Below are 24,129 nucleotides of genomic sequence, written 5' to 3'. Positions count from 1 at the left end.
CTTGCAAATTTTTTCATTCAAGATGTCTTCAGCCATCTCCATCTTCATTGCCACCCTAAGTAAAGCCGGAATTATGTGGCACCTGATTACTTGCAGCAGCCTGCTGATCTCCCTCATCATGTCTTGAATCCCCCACCACCCACACCACCTCTTAATCCATTCCCCACCAAGCAACCAGGCTGTTTTGCAAACCACCTATCTGGTTGCATTATATCCTGGCTCAAAACCCTGACGAGCTCCCATTGCGGAAGAATAAAGATTCGTATTGCACTTGGTTGGCATTCTGCAGCTGAGTGGCTGAAATAAGCTGAAGGAAGCTCAAATTAGAGGATTTTTGCACTTTGACCAAACTTGAAAAACCTAACATAAAACCTGGAAATTTGCCTTCCAAATTTCAGTTATTACTTCAGCTAATGCTGATGCTGTGTGAATAAGTTACCAAATGGTTTCCTAAAATTCTAGCTGGGGACTTTATTATTTTCCTTCCTTCTCTTTATTTGCTATTCTTTTCCTTCTTTCAACATATGCTTACTGAGCAACCATTATATACCAGATATTTGCCTAGACACTGGCGATTAGTGAAGGCAAAAGCAAACATGGCCTCTCGTGGATCTGCCTAGCACAAAAGATTCTCATCAATCAAATCATCCTGAGATGGAATATGTGTTTACCAACTGAGCAGAGGGCACAGAGGAGAGCGCTGATACGTGGGAGAGTATCATAGAGGACACTGGACTAGCACCAGTACAAGATGCCTCTCGACTGGAAGGGATGCCCACTCTAGAGAGACATATCAGATTTCAAGGGGAATTCTTACTCAGAGAACAAATAAACCTACAGCCAACATGATGGGCATATCCTCTTGGGTGTGTGAATGAGTGAGCAGGCAGTAGACAAAACAGAGATGAATGACAATTGATAACATCAGGTAACCACCCCCCAAATGCTGGGAAGACATAGAGCTTCAACTATTCTGTAAAGCAACTTGCTGGAACAGAAGCCAAATCTGCATGCAGGGAATAGAGGGAGGGTCAATTTCAACTTGGGGAGGAAAAGAGGGGTGTCAGTCACTGTAGAACTGGAGGAGGTAGCACAGTCACACAGACCTCTTTCCAAGAAAGATGGAGAGAGATGGATAACTAGGAAATGTGCAGGAAGCCCTCAGAAGCATTTTATAAGAAACTCTGTGACTATATCAAATGCTCTTTTGACAACAGGTAATTCTAATATTTTTAATTACATGGCAACTGTGCTTGGCTGACCAGTAATATTAACTTCTGTGAATTGAATATATCTAACCTTTCCTTCACTATCCAAGAAGGTCTTGATTTTCCAGCATAATCAATTTATGGGAGAAATTATACCAGTGGCTGAGAGAATTAGCTAGGGAGGGGTTATTTCAGATCTAGAACTAACTGGTGACTTGTGCCCTTCCCTGTTCTCAGTGAGTAGCCAAATGTCTGGCATCTTGGGCATCGTCACCAACTCAGTTCAAACCCTGGAAAGACACATAAACAAGGACAGATCTTTCTAGGACATGATTTGGGAAACAGAAAACAGACACGGTGCTAAACAAAACTGATGTGAAACCCATTTGCGTGGGAAAGCTTGATCTCTCTGCAGCAGAGTACACTATTCATAAATAGTGGTGAGCTCTTGCTGGGTTCTGAACTTTATTCAAAATCATTCTTATGTATTGACTCATTTAATTCTCACTACGACCTACGAGGTAGGCAGAATCATTGCCAACCACATTTTATGGAGGGAGAGCTGAGGCACAGAGGGGCTAAGTCATTTGCCCAAAGTCACACAGTGATAGGATTGGAACTCAAATGATCTTCTTGCATGACCCAGGCTCTTAACCACCACATTAGCCTATCTCTGATCATAGAGTTAAAAGCAAGAACATAGGAATCAGGTATTTTATTTGGTCATTTGAAATATGTCCAGAGAGTTCACTGTGTGCCTGGCACTGTTTTAAGAACTACAGATACAGCACCAGGTAAGAAAGAGCTGCACTGTGAGAAATCTAATATCTTACTGGGACAAGAGCCTTAATAGGGAAATTAAGAAATAAGAGCTGGGCACAGTGGCACATGCCTATAATCCCAGCAGCTCAGGAGGTGGAGGCAGGAGGATCACAAGTTCAAAGCCAGCCCAGCAACTTGGTGAGACCTTGTCTCAAATTTTAAAATAAAAAGGGCTGAGGATGTGGCTCAGTGGTTAAGTGCCCAGGATTCAATTCCTGGTACCAAAAAGAAATAGTAAATAAATAAAATAACTTTGGGAACTGTAACTACCTTGAAAAAATAAAATAGGGAAATAGGGTGGTGTGGGATTGAGTAGGGTGAGGGGCTGATCAGCAGATGTGAGCCTCTCGGAAGGGAAAGGTGGCATTAAATCCTGACGAGCAGCGGAGGCAGCCATGCAGATCTGGGGAAGAGTTTCATCTGGAACAAACCTCAGGGATGGAGTCACTGGACAGGACCGCCTCAGAGAGCTGTGCAAAGGGCTGACAAAAGGAGGGAGGGGAGAAGAGAAAGGAGTGGCAACAACCCCCAGCAAGTCAGGGGCCACAGAGAAGAGCGAGCAGGAGCCAAATGGGCTGCCATGCACGGTGCTGGGGACAGCTACACAGAAACCAGTCTGACAGTGGGCCCCTGGAGAAGGGCGACTGTGAAACTGGGCCAAACCCCGAGTGTGATATTTGGCAGGAGTTCCAAGGACTAAATGTTCTCTGTAGTTGGCAGGCGTGGAAGGAAGCCCCGTTGGAGGGCTTCGGTGTGGCAGGCCCCTCCCCGAACACCGACTCTCGCTCTTGGGAGGTCCTGTCCTCGTTCAGATTCTTTTATTTCAGAGACCCATCGCCTGACCCAATGCATCCACTGCCGGCGTCGGAGCCCTAGAACAAGCTTGTGTATTGATGTGAAGTCCTGGAGGTCTGAACTCTCCCTGCCTCTTGGGGAATATTCTGGCTTGGGCTGGTGGGCTGAGAAGTAGAGAGAAAAGGAAGATATTCCTTTCCAGGGCACGCCCCGGGTGCTTATGTCCTCTAAAGAGGCCCTCCCTCCCATAGTCATTACCACCTCCCAAGAGTTCATTCAATTGTGAACCAACCCGTCAGTGAATTAATCCACCAATGAGGTCAGAGTCCTCAGGGTCCAATCGCTTCCCAAAAGCCCCACTTCTGAAAATTGCTGCATTGGAGATAAACCTTCAACATACGAGCCTTTGGGGGACATTTCAGACTTCCAGCCTCCAGAACTGTCAGGTGTCACATCCGCTGGATATACAGAGCTTAGAGGAACCTAGGTACTCAGTAAGCAGACAACAGTGTTACTCGTTATCATTTGCCATACTATTGTTACCATTTTAAGTCCCTATACCTATGAAGGGTTATAATGCTTTCAAAAGATGGTGCAGAGGTCAAAGATTGTCCCAAGGAAGGCAGTAGATCAAAACAATGTTGAGAATTTGAAGATTTAAAGAAAAGACCCGGTAGGGTAGAGCATGAATGGAAGAATGTTAATCGATAGCTTTTCAAGTATAAAAGTTGAAGAGCTACAAGATGGAAAGGAGGACAAAACTCGCATTTTCCTTCACATAACCTGCCAGTTGCCAAATATCAGACTCAAGTCTTTATATTTACGGTTGCATTTAATCCCCATTACAAACCTCCAAGATTAATGTTTTCATTCCCATTTCATAGATAGGGAAAATGAGTCTGGGAAATGAACATCGAACAGAATATGATGAACTGGCGTCTGACTCTTAATACAACAATCTTTTCTCTAAAACCTAAGCCAATAAACCCCACAAAATCTGTCTCATTGTTACAAAAGTCATGAGCTCCATGGGTCCAAGTGAATCCACCCCCAAAATCACAGCTGCACCATGGCAGTTCTTATGAAGTAACTAATCCAGCCCAGGAGACCGACATGGGAGCATGTCCCATGTGTGAATGATGAAGTCTCTGGGCAGAAAGAACAAAACTGGCAGAACACGGAAGAGTGGTTCCTTCCACAGGGCTGAGAAAGAAAAAGGCTCAGTCTGTCCGTAGAGAAGAGCTCCGGTGCAGCTCCCTGGGGCTGTCTGGGGACATATGGGAAGGGCATGCGTGCTGGCTGGAGTAAATGAAGCCAAAGTAGGAAGACCGGGAGGCACGTGACTTGCTGGGGAGAACACTTGAGGAACTGGACAGAGGTGTGCAATGGAGTCCAAAAGGCAGAAGGGCTAGAGTGACCAGCTGCCATCTGCAAGCCAAATGGCTTGCACCACAAGTGCTGTGGTTTGGATGTGTTTTGTCCCTACCAAAACTCATTTTTAAGGTTAATTGCCCTGTGACTGTACTGAAAGGTGGTAAAAACTTTAAGAGGTGACTAGGTCACGAAGGGGGATTAATGCAGGGTCTGGGTTAGATCTGACAAGAGCAGTTTGTTATAAACCAAGGGAGCCACATTTTTATCTCTTTCCCACACTCCTGCCTGCTCTTCTGCTTTCTGCCATGTCATGATGTAGCACAAAGCCCTACCCAGAGGCCTGATCTCAGACTTCCAGCCACCAGAACTCTGAGTTAAGTAAACTCCTTTACTTCATAAACTACCCAGTCTCTGGTTCTCTGTTATAGCATCAGAAAAAAAAAAAAAGACTTAAAAAAAAAGGCTGTGAGTTTTAGATTTTGTCTTGTAGGCAGTGGGAACACACTAAAGGCTTTTTGATAGATGGACAGCCTGATTACCCATATTTTAGGGCGTTACATCTGATGACTGGGTCTGCTGGGTCTGGGGGTATAGCTCAGCAGTAGAGCACTTGCCTGGCATGCATGAGACCCTGGGTTCAATCCCCAGGACTAGAAAAAGAAAAGAACCATGACATCTGATGACTGGGCAGAGGATGCGGCAGGAAGAAAATGAAGACCTAAAAGTGCAGTTCTTCTAACTCTTTGCAGAATGATAGACTTTGGAATCTGTGGTACCCTTTCATTAGGCAGTAAAGGGGGCATTTCAAGGAAGCTGCTGGGTTTGGTCCTTCAAAGAACTTTCAGAACTTACCCCTCCCTCCTGACCTTCCTCTCAGGTCCCTGATGAGGAAGCCTGCTGGGAACAGCAGGGCCCATCAACCTTCATTTCCACTGCACTGAAAGGGAAGGAAGGCTTTATTAGTATAGCGAGTACTTTCAAAACACAGTTGCTGGCTGAAACCAACATTTGCAGGGCAGACAGAAGTGGTGGTCTCAACCTTAATGCTCTGCCTCACCTTGGACCCAGGCCTATGGAGTTGGCCCAGCATGAACAATAAGAAAAAAATAAACATTTCTTCCTCTACTTGTTCTTGTGTGGTATGTTGGTGACACAGAAAGCTGACTAACACAATTCCTATTCTCAACAAGTCTCAGCCTAGTGTAGAAAATAAAGAAGTAAACATAAATCTGACAAAATAAGAAAGGTATAGTAATGGGGATTCTCAAGGATTACTTAGCAGCAACAACTATTTCAAACTATTTCAAGTGAGGAGGTAGAATAAATTTCAAGAACCTCTTTGTACAGATCCAATAGAGTGGCATAGAGTAAGTTCCCATGTTCTATACTGGAGGTCAGCTGCATCTTGAAGAACCAGTAGAGAAATAACAAAGAGGTAAAGTCTCCAGGCAGAGGAAGAATATATGCCGCAGAAAGAAAGGCCATGAGACCAGGTAGAACCTACAAGTGGCTTAATAGAATTTAGGATAGGGTGAAGGAAATAGGGTTTTGGAAAGAATGGGGAAAGCAGGGGCTGGAGAGATGAACAAGGTCAATCACAATGGATGTTATATATGAGGCAAAAGAATTTGGAGAGTCATTAAAATAGTCTAAGTAAGAGAGTGACATGATGACTTTTGTATTTTAGATAATGATTCTGGCTACAGAGATAGGATCAGAACCTAATTCAGAAAATGATTTTGAAATTCAGTTCCTGACGTGTAAGCAGTTAGATCAATAAGTGGAATTAATATAATGAAAAATATTGAGAACTTGAATTAAGGCAGGGCAGAGAGGAAGGGACCTAATTGGAGGAATATTCAGGAAGCAGCACAGCAGGGCTTGAAGATGACTTGGCATGAGGGAGAAAAGTCTAAAGGGAGCATCAGGATTTTGGCCTGCAACCAGGTGCAAAAAGGGAGGCAAGAGATATCTAGGTTAGCACCGCGATTGGGGTTTTATTGAGCAGAGGAGCAAAAGATGACAGTGAAAGAGAGGCAGGGAAAATCAAAAGATAATGATGAAAAAGTAGTGTATTTTCTAGTCTTATTGGAGAAGGGAATTGATAGATGGCTGAAAGTGGAAAGGCAAAATGACAAGAGATTTTATTAACATCAATGTAAGTGCAATAGAAAAAAAAAGAAGTTAGAGAAATGGAAGGGTAAGAATCTGTGGTCAGAGGGTGGATATTGAGTTAAAGGTTTCATGGATGAACACTTTTCAGATAATGACTAAACCTGAAGTGTGGCCATAGGTGTGAACGATTGAAGCAGAATGGAAGTGAATGTCATGCTGAAGTTCCACCATGGCACAGGTCACTTACGTAGACTGAGAAGTCAAGATGCTGGCAGGTCTTGGGTGCAGACAAAACCTGACCTGGGCACTAAAGTCTTCTGTGAACCAGGCAGGTGAAATCTGTAAAAGAGGGGGTATATCAGGGTTTCCAAGGAACAATGTGTATATCAGGAAGATGTGGGTTTCCAAGGAACAATGTTTATACTAGGATTGAGACTGGGTTTGGAAGCAGAACTCCTTGTCAGGATCAGCGTTACTTGTCTGACTGGTACCTGGGAGATGGCAGATGAGCATCCGCCAGAGGAGAGGTAGGTGAGGCAGTGCCCTTGGGTAGGGGCAGGTTTCAGTTCAACCCAAGAAGCAGGCAGAACTTCAGGGAGAGACTTCCTTCCCTGCCAACTTTACGGTGACTCTGATGCCCCTCATCCCCATGACCAATTGGTCACAAGAGCCTATTGACTTTGGTTTGTAGGTAGCCCTCCAGAATCTCTCCATCCTTCCTTCTCCACTGTCTGCTCCTCAAACCAGCTTCTCATGGTCTCTAAGGTGGACCCCTGCAACGGCCTCCTATGTGGTCTCTCTTCCTCCTGCCTCAGTTCTCCATTTCCCCACCCTCAACTTCATTTACTTCCGTACAGCTGACAGAATGTTCTTTTGAATCCACAAACCTTATCCCGTCAGTCATTCCACCACTCAACATTCCACAGTGGTCCCTCAGTCATTAACAAGACCCAGTTGGTCCCACTGGCATGGCATCCAGAGTCATTCATAAGTGGACTCCTGCTGATCTGCTCACCATCATCTTCCACTTCTCCCCTTTTAGAACTTTGTGCTCTAGTAACACTCAATTATTTATAGCTCTTGGAGCAGGTTACAGTATGCTCTCATGCTTCCAGCTTTTGTACATTCCTTTCCATCTGCCTGAATATTATTCTCATTTAGTAAAGCCTACCCCTGAAAACGCCCATTCCAAGACCCACTCAAAGGCTTTTCCTTCTGCCAGGTCAGCTGTCACTCCTCCGAACTGTGTACATGTGACTATCTCCTCGCTTGACAATAAACTATTTTTAGAGGAAAACACTGCCTTTAAATGCTTTTATAGAGGGCCTATCTCTATAGAACACTCTGCCTGTGCAATATAGCACTACCCAAACTAACCATGGTCTTGCCTTTCCAGAAGTTTCCAACTACAAAAAAGAACATAAAACTTGACCTACGACAGTTTTGCTGAATCAATGAATGATTACATAGTAGATGCAAACTATTCACAGAGCTAATGATTGACCTAGTAGAAGTGTGTTTAGTCATTTGAGACATGGTATAAATAATTAGACTCCAAGTTCCAAAACAAGCTCTACCAGGAGCCATCTGAAACTGGTAGACTATTCTGGTTTATCTCCAGACCTCCCATCGCCAGGACCAGCATAGTACTTTTTTGGGTGTGATGGGGTCTTAATAAATAAGGAATGAAGACATAGTCCTTGCTTCAGAATGCGTACAAAAGGTTGAGCAATATTTCTTTAACCATGTTACTCCTGCCCTCCTGTTTCTTTAGTTGTCCCCAAGAAGTCCTAGGACTCCAATCGTTCATTTATTCAGCAAATCTGTCATAGGTCAAATATGATGCTCTTTTTTTGTAGTTGGAAACTTCTGGAAAGGCAAGACCATGGTTAGTTTGGGTCGTGCTATATTGCACAGGCAGAGTATTCTATAGGGATAGACCCTTCCTCCAAGTATTAGCTGCTCAAGACGGTGAGGACTCCAGGGAGTTTTTGTTACCACTGCCTAGCCGATTATCCCAGCTCCCCAGGCTTCTTCCTTGTTCTGGAGTCCTGTTGTACGAGTCAGAACCAGACAGTTTGGCATTAATTGCTCTCTAATTGTTTCGAGTGTGCTATTTTTATCTCCTCAGCACACTGCACTCTCCTTGCAGAAGGGCCTGTCTTTTGGTTTCACATAGCTATTGCGCTCCCAGGACTCAGTAAAAGCTTGCTGATTGATTTTTCGGTGAGCTGTAATTATTTCCAAGGCTGCCCTGGGATATGGATCTCCCCTGGAACTCTGTGACTGCTTCTGCTTTGCCACCCCTCTCCCCACTGCCAGCATCTTCCAGCCACTCTTTCTTCTGTTGGTGTCTGCCTGGTTCTCATCCCAGAACCTCTGTGTTCTTCTTCCCTCCAAAAGAGCAAACCTCAGTTCACCTCCCATCGACACCACCGAGTTTCTCTTTTCACTAGTCCTCCTCGTGCCTAAGTGCTCTCGTGGCAAATGTTATTCTTACCAGCTGTCTCATGATCTATTTTTATGTCTCCACTCAACTTATTAAATGCTTTTGGAACCTGCTGGGGTGAATGAAGCCTTCGCTCTGATTGAATTTCTATGTTTTCACATTTATTATCTCAAGATACAATTAAAGGAAGGGAATCTTAATGGAAAGACTAAGTTGAGGTGAGGTCAAGTGGGAAGAGAGGCTTCTTTCTGGAAGAGTCTGAATAGAGTACTCAGCAGTGAGTGTGAGAAGGGGCCTGGGGAGGAGACAACCACCCTGGCTCCCAGCTCTTTTCTATTTGATCTCAGAAAAAAAAAAAAAATAACGTGGTAGGAACAGCTTGGAGCTTTGCTTCAGAAGTACTTCTTAGAGTTCAGAGAGCTACCAAAGATTTTCTGAGAATAACTAATAAAGCTCTCCAGATCCTCTGAAATTACCCTGCCTTATCCCAAATTGGATCAGATCTTAGCACCCGATAGATCTGGTAGGAGGAATGCAGGGGTGACTTTGTCCAACCTTTTCCAGGTGAGTCTCTCAGACAGGCTCTCACTGAATCGCTTCAGCAACTGGGAACCCACAGATTCATAAGGGGGATTTTCAAAGCCATTCTGCCGCATTTATTTGTTGCTTAGAATGATAGCTACAGATCAACAGGGTTAAAAGTCTGGACATGGCTCCAGATCAGTATGAGTTCGAGTCAAAACTGCAGCATTTCCTGTAAGACTTTAGGCAGGCTACTCAAACTCTGTGTCTAAGTTTTCCACAGCTGAGTGTGACCATACCTGCCTCAAGGGGTTATTACGGGGATTGTGCCGGGTAGATGGTCAGGATTCAGTGACTGGAAACTCACAGGACTATTGTCCCAGGTTCAGCCATCACCTTCTTTGCCATGACTCCATCCCCCTGCTCAGTGTACCACTCTGAGGACCTCAGACAAAATAATCTAAATAGTGACCAATCCTGTAGACTCTTCTCGTGTGTTCAGTTGACCAGGGGGCAGTTAGAGAGGAGGACACAAGGTGACCTGAGCCCTTTGCGATGCTGTCTTGGTACAGTAAGGGCTGATCTGGCCTTTTCTGTGGACACAGTCCAACCCTACTCAATAAAATACCAATGCCATAAAATATTTCCCCCTTCTTGCCAATCAATACAGTAATACGAGGTCACGTATCAGATCAGTTTTGTGACAGATACATAGTACAGTTGTAAAGAACAAATGATCTAACAATGGAAATCCCAGACTTGCAATGATACCTCCATATGCATTGTAACCTGAGGATGTTTATTTAATCTTGATAAGAGTGCTTGGGATTTCTCATTTGAAACAGGGTAATAAAAATAGTTCCTTATAAAGGGGCTGCAATGATTCAGAGAAACCAAGTAGGGAAAACCCTCAGCACGGTGCCTGGCACATAATAATTGTTCAATAAATGGTGGTGTTAACTATCGTTGAGGGTGGCAGTAATGAATGATGCTGAGCCCTACTGGGATACCACTTGCTCTTTTCCTCTTCCTAGCAAGTACGTGGTGCTTTTCTTCATACCCATCCCTCAAAGCTCAGTTCATGCCCACACAGACTTTAATTCAAATGAGTCCACACACAACCTCGTCACAGTACTTTGGGTTACTGTGTCTTCATCAGAAGCACTGGGCCCTGAAGATGTCAACAAACTGGCAAAGCTCCCTCTGGCTAGCTTGGCACACAAGAAGACAGCAGTGTCAAATGCTGATTTTCTCTAAGGGCTGCAGACTCTGCCTTCATGCTGCAAAGCAGACACTGCACACCCCAACTGAGCTCCTAATTAATGTCATACAATCAATGTCTTTCAAATGTGCATACGTTATTCTCCGTCCAACTGATTAGCTGCCCTAAACATTCCAGGGCTGAAGATGAGACCTGGAGTATTAAAAAGTCCCTTATTAGCAGCCCAGGTCTAGGACACTAAAGAGTCAAAGGTTCTGCTCCAGCTTAGCACTGTGCTTCATTTCTCTTAAGGTTGTCACAACTGGGCAATCATGACAATCCTATAGGAAAGCGCTCTGAAAGGCAGAGACTTACATGCACATGGTGATCACCTTTGGTCTTTGCTGTGGCTGCAAGGATGGTCAACCTTGGGCAGAAACGATGCGTGTGTGTGTGTGTGTGTGTGTGTGTGTGTGTGTGCGCCTTCCAAGTGCAGGCTTCCCATATATTATCTTTTGGGATCTCCAGGACCACCTGTATCCATCAGGGAAATAAACTTCCTGAGACGGGCTCCCAAGAGGGTCACATCAATCAGAGCTGAGCCACAATTTAAATCCAGGTTGGTCTGATTTTCAGGATTTAGGATTAATTCACTCTCTCCTTTACAAATTAGAATATTTCTGGTACAGCCTCTCTCAGAGAGCACCGCCTTTCAGCCATGTCCCTCTCATCCCTCCTGCTGCTTTCCTCCACTCCCCACCTTGTCCCCTGTTAAAGCCTGTTCTCCTCCCCCTCCCCCATCCTCCCAGGACCCTGCAGCTTCCCTTCCTACACTAGTAAGATCTAGTCCACTCAATGGGATATTTCTTGCCGATTTGCCGGCTGAATGCTACCATTCTACTCTCTTCCTCCCACTTCTCCCCGGGAATTTAATTATTTTAATAGGAGCTTTCTAGAAAGAATGTGATACTCTCAAATCCTACCAAAGATTACCTGCTCACTCCACCTCCACTGGGAGTTGCCCCGGGCAACCACGCTGATGGAAGCTGGTGTGATCATGTGAGCAAGGTCAGAAGGGTAAGGAGATGAATATAGAGGAGGTTAGAGGGTGAGGAGCAAATGGAGATGATGTGGAAGATGATGAAGGTCTCATGTGTTGGATGCAACAGGCCTTGCTCAGATAGGACAGATGGACCAGGAGAGCACAAGCAACCCTTCCCTTGGAAAATCTGCATTGTCTCCTTTCCATTGTTTATCCAAAGCCTTCCTAGTGCAAGGGGAAGGGGCCGGGGGAGTAGAGAGAGAGGGGAGAGGAAGAAAGGGTGGACATAATCAAAGCAAGATATATGCATGTATAGAAATGTCACAGTGAAGCCAATAACTTGATTGGTTAATAATTAATTAATATGTTAAATTATATGTTAAATATGGTAAATTAATATATTAATTAATATGATTCTTTTTTTTTTTTTTTTTTTTGGCGGTGCTGGGGATCGAACCCAGGGCCTTGTGCATGCAAGGCAAGCTCTCTACCAACTGAGGTATCTCCCCAACCCCCTTAATATGATTCTTAAACACACATACACACACACACACACCAAAAGCTCTCCCAGTCACAAAGGCAAATTTTATGGGTTTGAGTCGCAGGTGGCTGCTAAGCAATAATTTTTGATTTATCACTAGGTTCCAGGCAGGGAAGGGAGAGCTGACATGGCCTCATCTGAGAGTTTGCCATGGAATCAATTGTAAGAGGATGTTTATTCCACATTTATTACACTCAGCAGTCATCTTCCAGGACTGCATAATAGATACTGACTGGGAGGCTCTGTTTCGGCACATGAAATATGCCTGTTGTTAAAGCTGCTTGTCATTTTGTGTTCTTTCTCTCCCTCTCTTCACACACACACATACACACACACACACACACACACACGACTACAGAAATTGGGAGCAGGTGGACAGTGGTTCATTGTTGCAAGGCACCACAGAGAGACACAAAGGTCCAGAAAGAAACGATGCCATGCTTTATAAATGCAGCACGACAAGGGTGACTCTGCGTCCTGTTCGCCTGCTGTGTAACCACAGGCTCAAGCCTCCCCACCTTTCTCGCCCACACCTGCAGTGAGGCCCTTCAAGAGGTTGATGCTATTTGGGCCAGGAAGCATTAGTCTGGGGAAATGCTCTGAGACAGTTGCCTGGATATCCAAGTCTTCCCACTTATTGGAGTTGTCGGTACCTTTAAGATTTATTTAAAATTGGGTCCAAAATCTCCATCCTCGCTGCAGTGGAAAAGTCAACATCCTGGCAGAGTCTCCCAGCCCCTGGATCCTACTTGTGCTGAATTTCCTTCTCTCCTCCAATTCCCTCTGAGCACGCTGTCACCCTTCCTAAATGAATCACCCCACTGGACGCCCCCAGAACTCGTCATCTCTTCACTCCCTAATTGCTGCCACCTCCAGGCTCTGTGTTGAGCAGACACTTCTGAAGAGATGGGGCAACAGAGAGAAGTAACACTGCTGTGTAGCTCGGAAAATAACTCAAGACTGAATATTAGGCGTTCCAGTTTTTCAAATCCCCTTGAGCCATTTCTGCCACCCGAGGAGTTTTGCTGACTTTTTCTCATTTGCTTAGCCTTCAACCCCTTGCAATACCTGGGGACTCTTTCTTCTTCAACTTCTCTCCCTTTCCTTCCTAGTTAAATGGTCCATGCCCTAAAATTCCCATGCATTTTTAGGTAGAGTCAATTTAATTACCTCTTACCCGCTCCTAAAACCCAAGTGACATTTTTTTCACACCCATCAAGGCATTCTGCTAAAACTGTGCTGTCCAATACTTAAATTTTTTAAATTTATTTTTATTATAAACAAATGGGATACATCTTGTTTCTCTGTACATGAAGTAGAGGCATACCATTTGTGTAATCATACATTTACATAGGGTAATAGTTTTTGACTCAGTCTGTTATTTTTTCCCTTCCCCCCACCCCTCCCACCCCTCTTTTCCCTCTATACAGTCCCTCCTTCCTCCATTCTTGCCCCCCTCCCACCCTCCATTATGTGTCGTCATCCACTTATCAGCGAGATCATTCATCCTTTGTTTTTTTGAGATTGGCTTATCTCACTTAGCATGATATTCTCCAATTTTATCCATTTGCCTGCAAATGTCATAATTTTATTATTCTTTATGACTGAGTAATATTCCATTGTGTGTGTATATATATATATATATATATATATATATATATATACCAGTTTCTTTATCCATTCATCAATTGAAGGACATCTAGGTTGGTTCCACAGTCTGGCTATTGTGAATTGAGCAGCTATGAACATTGATGTGGCTGTATCTCTGTAGTATGCTGATTTTAAGTCCTTTGGGTATAGGCCGAGGAGTGGGATAGCTGGGTCAAATGGTGGGTCCATTCCAAGTTTTCTAAGGAATCTCCACATTGCTTTCCAGAGTGGCTGCACTAATTTGCAACCCCACCAGCAATGTATGAGTGTACCTTTTCCCCCACATCCTCGCCAACACCTATTGTTGCTTGTATTCTTCATAATCTCCATTCTAATTCAGGTCAATATTTAAATTTAAGTTTAGTTAAAATTCACTTCTTCAGGGGCCCTAGTGTCACCTAAGTGCTCAAAAGCCACCTGTGGCTCACCGCCACCGTACTGGACAGTGTAGGTAGAAGCTTGTATTCGACAGCATGTAGCTAAACCAAAATCAGTTTCACCCCTTGGTCCCTGGCTATCAGACCAACACTGTTTCCTTTTTATCTATTTATTGTTTATTGAGTCCTTACTCAAAAAAAAAAAAAAAAAAAAAAGTCTTGCACTTTTCCCTTGTGTCTTCCATTTCATCCTAACAGTTCTTTAAAGTGGGCATAACATGAGAGGAAGCCCAGACCGTGCCAATGCCGAGTAGTGATGGTAAATAACACTGGCAAACTAAAGGGGGAGGGGGTGGACACCAAGAGGAAAGATGGAAGGGCTTTGTCAACCACACATGGTATTGTCATTACATTTTCAGAAAGATTTACTTTTCCTACAGGTTCAGTTCCCTAATGGGGGTCACTGAAAAGGAAGCTCCAAGAATATTTTTCATGGGGATGAAATTTTAAACTTTGCTGCGATGATACCAGTGCTTCTGGCGTCTGGCAAGGCAGAAGCGCCTGGAGGGAGAGAGAGGCCTCCTCTGAGGGCGACCAGCAGTGAAAAGGGACTGGTGAAAGGGCTCTGATTCCTCCCCCACAACAGCTGCTCCCTCTCTCCCTTCTGCTCTCTGCTCTGCGGCGCAACCAGCCCGGCCGCATCCTCCCCCTCCTGCTTGGGAAAACCTGTTTCTATAGGTTGAGCCCAGAGCTGACCCATTTCCACCCGCTCCCAGGGGAAGCCTGGGTTCGATGATGGCGCCATCTTCTGGCCGTTTCTCATGTTGCAGCCCCGGGGCCTCAGCATCAGCACCACCTGGGAATTTGTCAAAGTTGCAGTTTCTCTGACTCCCCCAGGACTTACTGAACCAAAATTCCTGAGTTGGGTCTTGACGGTCCATGCTTTAAAAAGCCCCTCAGGAGATCCTGATTTACGCTAAACCTTAGGGATCACTGATTTAGTTGATCCAACTTACTCATTCAAGTCAGCAATTAATAATGAGCGTATTTGGGGCTAGGGTTGTGGCTCAGTGGTAGTGCACTCACCTAGCATGCGCGAGGCCCTAGGTTCAATCCTCAGCACCACATAAGAACAAAGGTATTGTGTCTACATATATATACATATATATATATATATATATATATATTGGGCATATTCTATGTAATAAAGACACAAAGGAGGGTAAAAAGACATGATCTCTACTCCAATGAGAGAGAGAGAAAGCTCTTATCTACTCCTCTCTGAGTAATAGGAAAGGGAAACATTAAGACCTTCCTTATTATACAGACTGGAAATTGGCCCAGGACTGCACACCTGGTAAACAACAAGATACAGTTCCAAGCTAAGATGTTTGTGCCAAAGCCTGGGCTTATTCTATACCACACTTCCTCAAACTTCTAGGTTGGGTTGTGGTTTGTTTTAGGAATGGAAAAGGTGGGAACAAAAAACTCCTTACCACCAAATGAAAACAATTCCCTTTCTCCCATATACAACTGAAATTTATACTGCCTAAGGTTGTTGGAAAGTTTCCTGAAGGCTAAAAAATAAACTGAGGGTAATCTAATTATTACCCTCTTGGACTTCCTATAACCTAGCTCTCCCTATCCATCCCTGTCATTGCAGATATAGGGCATTATCATGAAAACCATTATAGGGAAGTTAAATATGAGGGGTACATGCTACCCAAGAGGCACAGCTTAAGGAACTCTTAGGGAGGATAGAGTTTAACTTCAACTGCCTAATTGGAGGTCAGAGGGAAAGACAATGGAACAAAGCAGAAGCAGAAAAAATGCCAACAGAAGATAACTGTCACAATTTTAGCAACCTTTGAAACTGCCTTCCAAGCACCATGTAGGCTATTCATTACTACCCAACTCTTGGGGCTGGGGATATAGCTCAGTTGGTAGAGTGCTTGCCTCGCATGCAAAAGGCTCTGGGTTCAATCCCCAGCACCACCAAAAAAATAAATAAATAAATAATCAACTCTCACGGAGTCTTTATATATGCAGGACCTTGCATGGTCAAATCTCTGCTTTCCAGGAACATGCCACTTTGCAGGAGTGTAGGCTTAAAGGTGTGTAGATATTTCTATGCTTAAAATTCCCTTGACTATTAAAATAAATTAGCAAACAAACTAATAGGAATACTTTTGCAATAATAACAGTAATGCTTACTGAGTTCTTAACTAAATGCTAGTCAGTGTGCTTGGAACTGGGAACAGGTTGGTCAAGAAAGTTACCACTACCTTGGAAAGTTCCATTTCTGGTCTTGAGCTTTGCAAGCATGGGAACTGGATTTTATTAGTTCCCTCTCAGCTTATCTGAATCATGCCTATCAGATCCATAAGAAAATTAATTAACCAGAATATATTGTCATTGAACAGTGAAATCTATTACTAACTGATTGCTGGTTGTATTCATGAGTGAGCACATCCTGTTTGCTTAGGAAAATCTAAAAGAGAACCTACCTTAGTCACACGGTGGGATGGAATCAGAGCAAGGTTAATTGGATGAAAGTATTGAAGCATGTTAAAGGGCAACAGAGCCAAATGCTCTCTCATTTTCAGCACAGGAAGCACACCTGAAATGGGTCAGAACATTGGCCAGGACAGCTCACATGAAGTACTCAGGGCACCCTGTGGCTGGGTCCAGGCTGGAACACACATGTGGGCACCCACCTGCTTCCTGCGTCCTTGCATGATTACAGCCAGGCCCCATGCACAGCATCTGGTTTTGGCTTTTGTCTCAAGGCTTTGGATTCCTTTGATTAGAGTTATCCTGCTCCACTCCCTAGGATGATATTCCCAACTACCTCTCAAGGGAGTTTCATCAACAGGTAGCTCTGTCTCATCTCTTCTGCGCTTATTTTTAAGTTACTTTGCCAGGAAGGTGACCTTTCCCTGACCACACCCCTCAATGCCAACACTGCCCTGGGTGCCGGCCCAGGCATCTGCTCTCAGCCTTCTCTCAGTTTGCACCTCCTCCCATTCTCACCTTCAACCAGCACAGTGCCCGGGAGATCTGGAACAAAACACTCGAAGGATGAGACTTTCAACCCTGCACTTTCTTCTCTGCCTCTCCAAGAACTGTGTCTTTGTGTTCCAAAGGCTAGAATCATTCCTAGCAATCATTTATAAATTAATAAATCAATACATGCCTGTTAGATGCATGCAAAGAGCTCCAGTTTTTCAGGGTCTGTAGTCAATACATTTAGAGAATAAAACTGTTTCATCGCCATCACTAACTTCCTTTGGGACATCTGACTAATCACTTGACTGCTTTGCTCTTCATTTCACCAGACATTAAGTAGAAGAATTCATCCTTTCTTGACCCAAAAGGACATCACAAAGTACTTGATCACCTCCAGGGACTGTATTCTATCAAGTAAGTTGTATGTCACTGTTCGTTATCTTTTCTTCATCCTAAGCAAGGTAATAAAGCAAAACAAAACTTTGAGGCATTAAAAGAATTTTCATTTTCATCCTATCAGTATTTTAGTGATTCAAAACAAAGGAAAAAACATCTCCCCCTCCCACCCCACAGTACAGAGAATGGAACTCACTGAGCTACATTCCCAGTCCTTTTTATTTTTCATTTTAAGACAGGGTTTCACCAAGTTTCTGAGGCTGACCTCAAACTTGCAATCCTCCTGCCTCAGTCTCTGGAGTTGCTGGGAATTAGGCCTGCATCTCCCTGCCCAGCTAAGAAGCATCTTGCCTTTCCAAACTTTGGGAATAATGGGACAATATCTATAGCATTTGATGACTCCTAAATTTGCTCTTGATCAATTTGCACCATTATTTTGGCTAGTGATTTATTCCCTTGTGCATTGTTCTAATACACAGAGAAGACTTTTTTTTTTTTTTTTTTTAAATATGGGAACTAGAACTAAAAATAGATAGAAAATGGAAGGATTATTTTTTTTTTTTTTCTAGAATTTAATGCTCCATGGCCCTTAGTCAGGGAAGCCCTGTCACTCAATGTGATTGAGCATTCTCCACTAAAGACCAAGCAAAAGCTCATGGTGCTAGGCCACTGGCTAAGGAGTCTGGAGCTCAGGCTACTACCCTTTTCCCCACTGGATAAATTTCCTGCAGGGAGTTGTCTCCTGGGGAGACTGGCTGGTCAACACGGAATTATACAAAAGTGATCTTGGTTTCTCTTAGCTATTATTTAAGGCTCTATCAGCACTCTGCCTTCTGGTAGGCTACATGTACTGCTTTCTTCTTTCCCACTAGGAATTCAGGTTCCTGAGAACTAACAGTATAATCAGCAGTCCAGATTTTCAAAGGACAGACCTAATAGGCAAAAATCCATTTTGAAGCCTGGGGTGCAAATGAATAGCAATAGCAAAATGAGGACAGTTTATAACCACTAATCCTCTTCTCAAAATATTTTTTTATCTCTCCTGATAATCTCCTTTTCTACCTCTCTCGCTTACTTTCATTTTTCCTGTCTCCCCATCTTCCTTAACTAAAATAAACCATTGAAATGAGTTTTTGTGTTAATTACTTTTTGAATAAAATTGTCTAATCTCATTTGTGAGTTTTAAAAGCAGAAGAACTGAGCATTTTGCATTGCCTGAAGGAAACAAGTTGTTTTCTCTGCCTTATTTGTGTGGAAGGAGGGGTGTTAGATAGTCTGATCCTGGACACTCGTCTAAAATTTCTCTTTGAATTTCAAACCATTTCCTAATTTGGTACCACCCAGTGTAAACAGCAGTGCTTACAACTCTTTCAGCACAGACCCTGGTCTCTGGCCAGGAGAGTCCCTGAAGTTCTTGCTGTCCTGAAGGACTGCTGTGGTTTCTAATAGGAACCCAGTCACTAACGTCCATCTCTCTAAACTTTGATTTCCTGATCCACACCTTTATGTCTGGGCTTCCTAACAGTCAGAAAGACACAATTAAAAAATAAAGTTGTGGACATGTAATGTTTATGTAAAAAAAAAAAAAAATTAAAAAAAAAAACCTTTTTAGCCTCGGGTATCTCAAACTGGATTTGTTTCTGAGTAGGAACTGCAAAATGATTGTGGCATTAACCAGCCAAAATTCCTGAGTGTTGGGCTGAACAGGAAAAGTAGATTGAATATTGTTTCTTTCCATTCAGTTTTCTTCTTTATCATTTCCATAGTGAGTAGGTTCCTCAGCATCTTCCAAAGTTTTCATTTAGTTTTATTTACTTAATTTTGTTTTTAAGTATCACTATGAACATGTGGATATTAATCTATTTGACTTGGCGTTGCAGTTATTTTATTATTATTGCTACTGTGCTCAAATCATCCCACTCTGGCCAATGGAAGGCCATTGAAGCAGGCTCCTAAATCTTCTTGAGACAACCCTTGGTCTATAATAGCATCTTTGCTTTCCAATACAATAGAATTTCTCAGACCTCATTCATGTTTCCTACTCCAGTCTTGAAATCAGCATTCATCCAAGGAGACATGGCTCCTTTTAATTGAAATTTCTATTTAGAGGACACCATTATGAAGGGGTGCTCATTATTTTTGGATTACTCATGGTTTCTAGATCAGTTAATAAAGGAAGCAAATATTTTACTTTTTAAATGTGTTTATTAGTGCATTATAGTTATACATAATAGTGGGTTTATTTTAATATGTTCATAAGTGAATGTAACAATTTAATTCACTTCAGTCCATAGTACTATCCCTTTCTCCCCTCTCCCTGCACCCCAATCCCCTTCCTCTACTGTCCTGGTCTTCCTTCTATTTATTTATTCATTTTTAATTGGTATATTTTAGTTTTATATTAATTAGAATGCATTGTGGTATAGTCACATGCTCATAGCATAATTGGTCAACTCACTCCTCAGTTCTTCCCCTTTCCCTCCCCTCTCCCTCTCCCTTAGTCCCTCACTTCTACTCTCCTCATATCCCTTCTACTCTCATGAGACCCCCTCCCCCCTTTTTAATTCCTTTTTTCTCTCTAGCTTCCACATATGAGAGAAAACATTCAACCCTTGACTTTCTGAGTCTGGCTTATTTCACTTGGCATGATGTTCTCCAGTTCCATTTCTGAATAGCAAATGACATTATGTCTTCCTCTTTGTGACTGAATAGAACTCCATTGTGCAAATATACCAGATTTTCTTTATCCATTCATCTGCTGATGAGCACCTAGGCTGGTTCCATAACTTGGCTATTATGAATTATGCTGCATTTCTATGCATATACGACTATACTATGCTGATTTTAGTTCTTTGGGATCGATATCAAGAAGTGGGATAGCTTCCGGTCAGGTTTGCTGCAGCCCCTGCAGTACCACGCGTGCACGCGCTGGAGCGCAGGTCCAGGGCTGTGGCCAGGGTCCGTGATCGGCGGGTCTAGAGCGCTGAGGCTCCCCCAGCCTCCTGGACGTCTCCATGGTGGGCCCCCTCCCACTTTCCTGAGCCCTACCGCCTAAAGTACCAAAGGGAAAAAGTACAGGACAAGGTGGGGGTGAGGGTGGGGGGTCATCCATCATATAGTAGAAAAGCAGCTCAGATTACTAGAGAGGCCCACAAACAGGAAAAGAAAGAAAAGTTGAAGAATGAAAAGGCCTTTCGACTCAATCTTATTGGTGAAAAATTGCAGCAGTTTCAAAATCATCTGGATCCAAAAAAATTGGGGTATTCAAAGAAGGATGCTTGTGAATTAGTTGAAAGGTATTTAAATATATTTAGTAGTGAGCTAGAGCAAATCGAGTTACATAACAGCATCAAAGACAGGCAGGGAAGGCGGCACTTTTCCTGGGAAGCAGTTATTAAGTAGACGATGGAGCCCAAGCAACAGCAGTATGAAGGATATGGGCTTGCACAGCTGGTGAAAGTCTTGTGCATTCTAATTTGCAAATGTAGAAACATGTGGACAGATGGTCACCCGAAGTCAGTTTAATAAGTTTTGAGAAGACCAAATATGAACACCTTTTCCCTCTTTGCTCCCTGAGATCCCAGACATTTTAAATGCAAACAGTCTAAAAACTTTTAGGGAATGGGATTTTGATCTGAAGAAATTGCCAAACATTAAAATGAGAAAACTCTGTGCTAATGATTCACTTCCTTAGAAGGACAAGAGGAAAACTATTTTAACTATAGACAAAAATTTAGAGGAATTGGAATTAAAAGGTGAATCAAATGACTCAGATGAAGAAATGACTCCAGTAGCCTGATTGTCTTTACTTGAGTTGAAAATAATTTGAGAGCTTCAAGTCACACTCATTAATTATGGTAAACAATGATCTAGACATAAGAGTTTGCTATTTAACTCATTTTCCTGCACAATGAGGGTCCCATTTGAGTTTAAAAATAGTGTTGTGATTTTTATTTTAAAAAGAAGGTTGCTTTTCATTTACATTAAGTTGTTAAAATAGATATAAGTTGTATTAGTCTGTTTTCAGTTTCTATAATAAAATACCCAAGGCTAGGTTACTTATTAAGAAAAGACATTTATTTAACTCATGGTTTTGGAGAGTGAAAGTTCAAAGGAATGACCCTGGCAAGGGCCTCTGGCTATATTACTTCATAGTGAATGACATCACAATCCCTGCAGGAGGGTGGTGAGACAGGACACCAGAGAACAGGGAGGGGCCAGTAATGAGCTCTCACTAGGTACCATCACCTCTTAACATTGCCACACTGGGCATCAAGCTGCCTATACATGAGCTCTTGAAGGACAAATACCAGAAGTGATCTTTTTTTTTTTTTTTTTTTTTTTTTTTTTCTGGTGCTGGGGATTAAAACCCAGGGCCTTGTGCTTGTGTGGCAAGCACTCTACCAACTGAGCTATATCTCCAGCCCCCAGAAGTGATCTTTTAAAAGCATTTAATCTGAACTTTGTGCAAAGGAAAAGTAATACGTGCAAGGACAAAACATGTTTTGAGTTTTTTCCTTATGTGGAAAAAATTTGCCTAATCTCCTAAATGGGGTGAATGGATAGTAACCTGTTTTCTAAGAGGTTCCTGTGGACTTTTCTTAAATTGTGACAATAGCGAACTTGTGTTAAACCGATTTCTCTTTTAAACTTTAAACTTAATTTCTTTCCTTATAAAATGGGGAAGAATTTGGTTGTGAATTCATATTCATCAATAGATTGTACATTATCATTTATTTTTTTCCTGAGCCAGAGGTAAAGGTTAGAAACAGAAGTAGTCTCTCTCTTTGGTTATGTTGATCCCCACCCTTATATCTGTTATCTTTTGACAAAGAGAATAAATGATTCAGGCTTGTTCCTTTTGATTATATATTGTTTTCTACTTTCTCATTGTGAAAAGTGTTAAGTTTCTAAAAGGTTAAATTGACATATAACAGTGTTTCAAGTGTCATGAAAAACATTGCTGTATTAGAATTTTGTTATTCACAGAAATTAAGCACAAGTTTCCTTTAGTATGTTTTTTAAAGGATGTGATATAAATATATTTATTTTCAAGAAAAGGAAAACAATGTATGAGGTTAACTTCATATCAAAGGTCTTGTTAGCAGTTTATGTGAAGCATTATAACTTTTTTACTTTTGAAAATTAAAAATAAAAATCAAAAATGAAAAAAAAAAAATGAAGTGGGATAGCTGGGTGAATATGATGGTTCCATTCCTAGTCTTCTGAGGAATCTCCATACTGCTTTCTAAAGTGGCTGTACTAATTTGCAGTTCAACTCACAATGTGCAAATGTACATTCTCCTCCATATCCTCACCAGCAATTGTTGTTATTTATAATCTTGATGGTTGATATTCTAACCAGGGTGAGATAAAATCTCAATGTAATTTGATTTGGATCTCCCTGATTGCTAAGGATGTTGAACATTTTTCATGTATTTGTTAGCCATTTGTATTTCTTCTTTTGAGAAATCTCTATCTAGATCTTTTGCCCATTTATTGAATGCATTATTAGGTTTTTCAGGGTTAAATTTTTTGAGTTCCTTTTATATTCTAGATATTAAGCCCCTATTGGAAGAGTAGCTGGCAAAGATTTTTTCCCATTCTCCTGGTTTTCTTTTCATGCTTTTAACTACTTTGCTGTGCAGAAGCTTTTTAATTTAGTGTCATTCCACTTGTTGATTCTTGGTTTTATTTCCTGAATTTTAGGACTCCTAGTAAGGAAGTCAGGGCCCGCTCCAATACCCTGATGTGCTGACCCTTTTTTCTCTTTCAGCAGTTTCACTGCTTCTGATCTAATTCCTAGATCTTTGATCCACTTTGAGTTGATTTTTATGCAGGATGAGAGATAGGGATCTAGTTTTATTCTTCTACACATAGATATTCCATTTTCCCACACCATTTGTTGAAAAGGCTATTTTTTCTCCAGCGTATGTTTTTGGCGTGTTTGTCAAGGACCACATGCCTGTAACTGTATGGATTTGTCTCTGTATCTTCTAGTCTATTCCACTGATCTTTATACCTCTTTTTATGTCAATACTATGCTGTTTTATTGGTTTCATTTTGATTTTGTTTTTTACTATAGCTCTGTAAAGATCAGGTCTTGTGAGGCCTCCAGTCTTGCTCTTGTTGCTCAGGACTGCTTTGGCTATTCTGGGTCTTTATCCTTCCATATGAATTTTAGGACTGTTTTTTCTAGTTTGGTAAAAGATGCCATTGGTATTTTGATAGGAATTGCAGTAATCTGTAGAATAATTTTGCTGATATGACCATTTTATTCTTTTTTTTAATTTTTATTGTAAACAAATGGGATACATGTTGTTTCTGTTTGTACATGGAGTAAAGGCATACCATTTGCATAATCATACATTTACATAGGGTAATGGTGTTTGATTCATTCTGTTATTTTTTCCTTCCCCCCCACCCCTCCCACCCCTCTTTTCCCTCTATACAGTCCCTCCTTCCTCCATTATTGCCCCCCTCCCACCCCCCATTATGTGTCATCATTTGCTTATCAGTGAGATCATTCGCCTTTTGGATTTTTGAGATTGGCTTATCTCACTTAGCATGATATTCTCCAATTTCATCCATTTGCTTGCAAAATGCCATAATTTTATTATTCTTTATA

General features: G+C 42.3%; 1 non-coding gene and 1 pseudogene across 1 annotated transcript; both read left to right on the top strand.

The window, feature by feature from the left end:
* Nucleotides 1–9,472: 9,472 nt before the first annotated feature.
* Nucleotides 9,473–21,300, top strand: LOC124959671 (translation machinery-associated protein 16-like; annotated as a pseudogene).
* Nucleotides 16,022–16,094, top strand: Trnaa-cgc (transfer RNA alanine (anticodon CGC)). Its single transcript has one exon. It is a non-coding gene; the product is annotated as a tRNA-Ala (tRNA).
* Nucleotides 21,301–24,129: the final 2,829 nt, after the last annotated feature.

This window comes from Sciurus carolinensis, chromosome 11 (genome assembly GCF_902686445.1).
Source record: "Sciurus carolinensis chromosome 11, mSciCar1.2, whole genome shotgun sequence".
In the NCBI taxonomy this organism is placed as follows: domain Eukaryota; kingdom Metazoa; phylum Chordata; class Mammalia; order Rodentia; family Sciuridae; genus Sciurus; species Sciurus carolinensis.
Note: the sequence above shows the minus strand (reverse complement) of the source record. Positions and strands in the feature narration are given on the sequence as shown.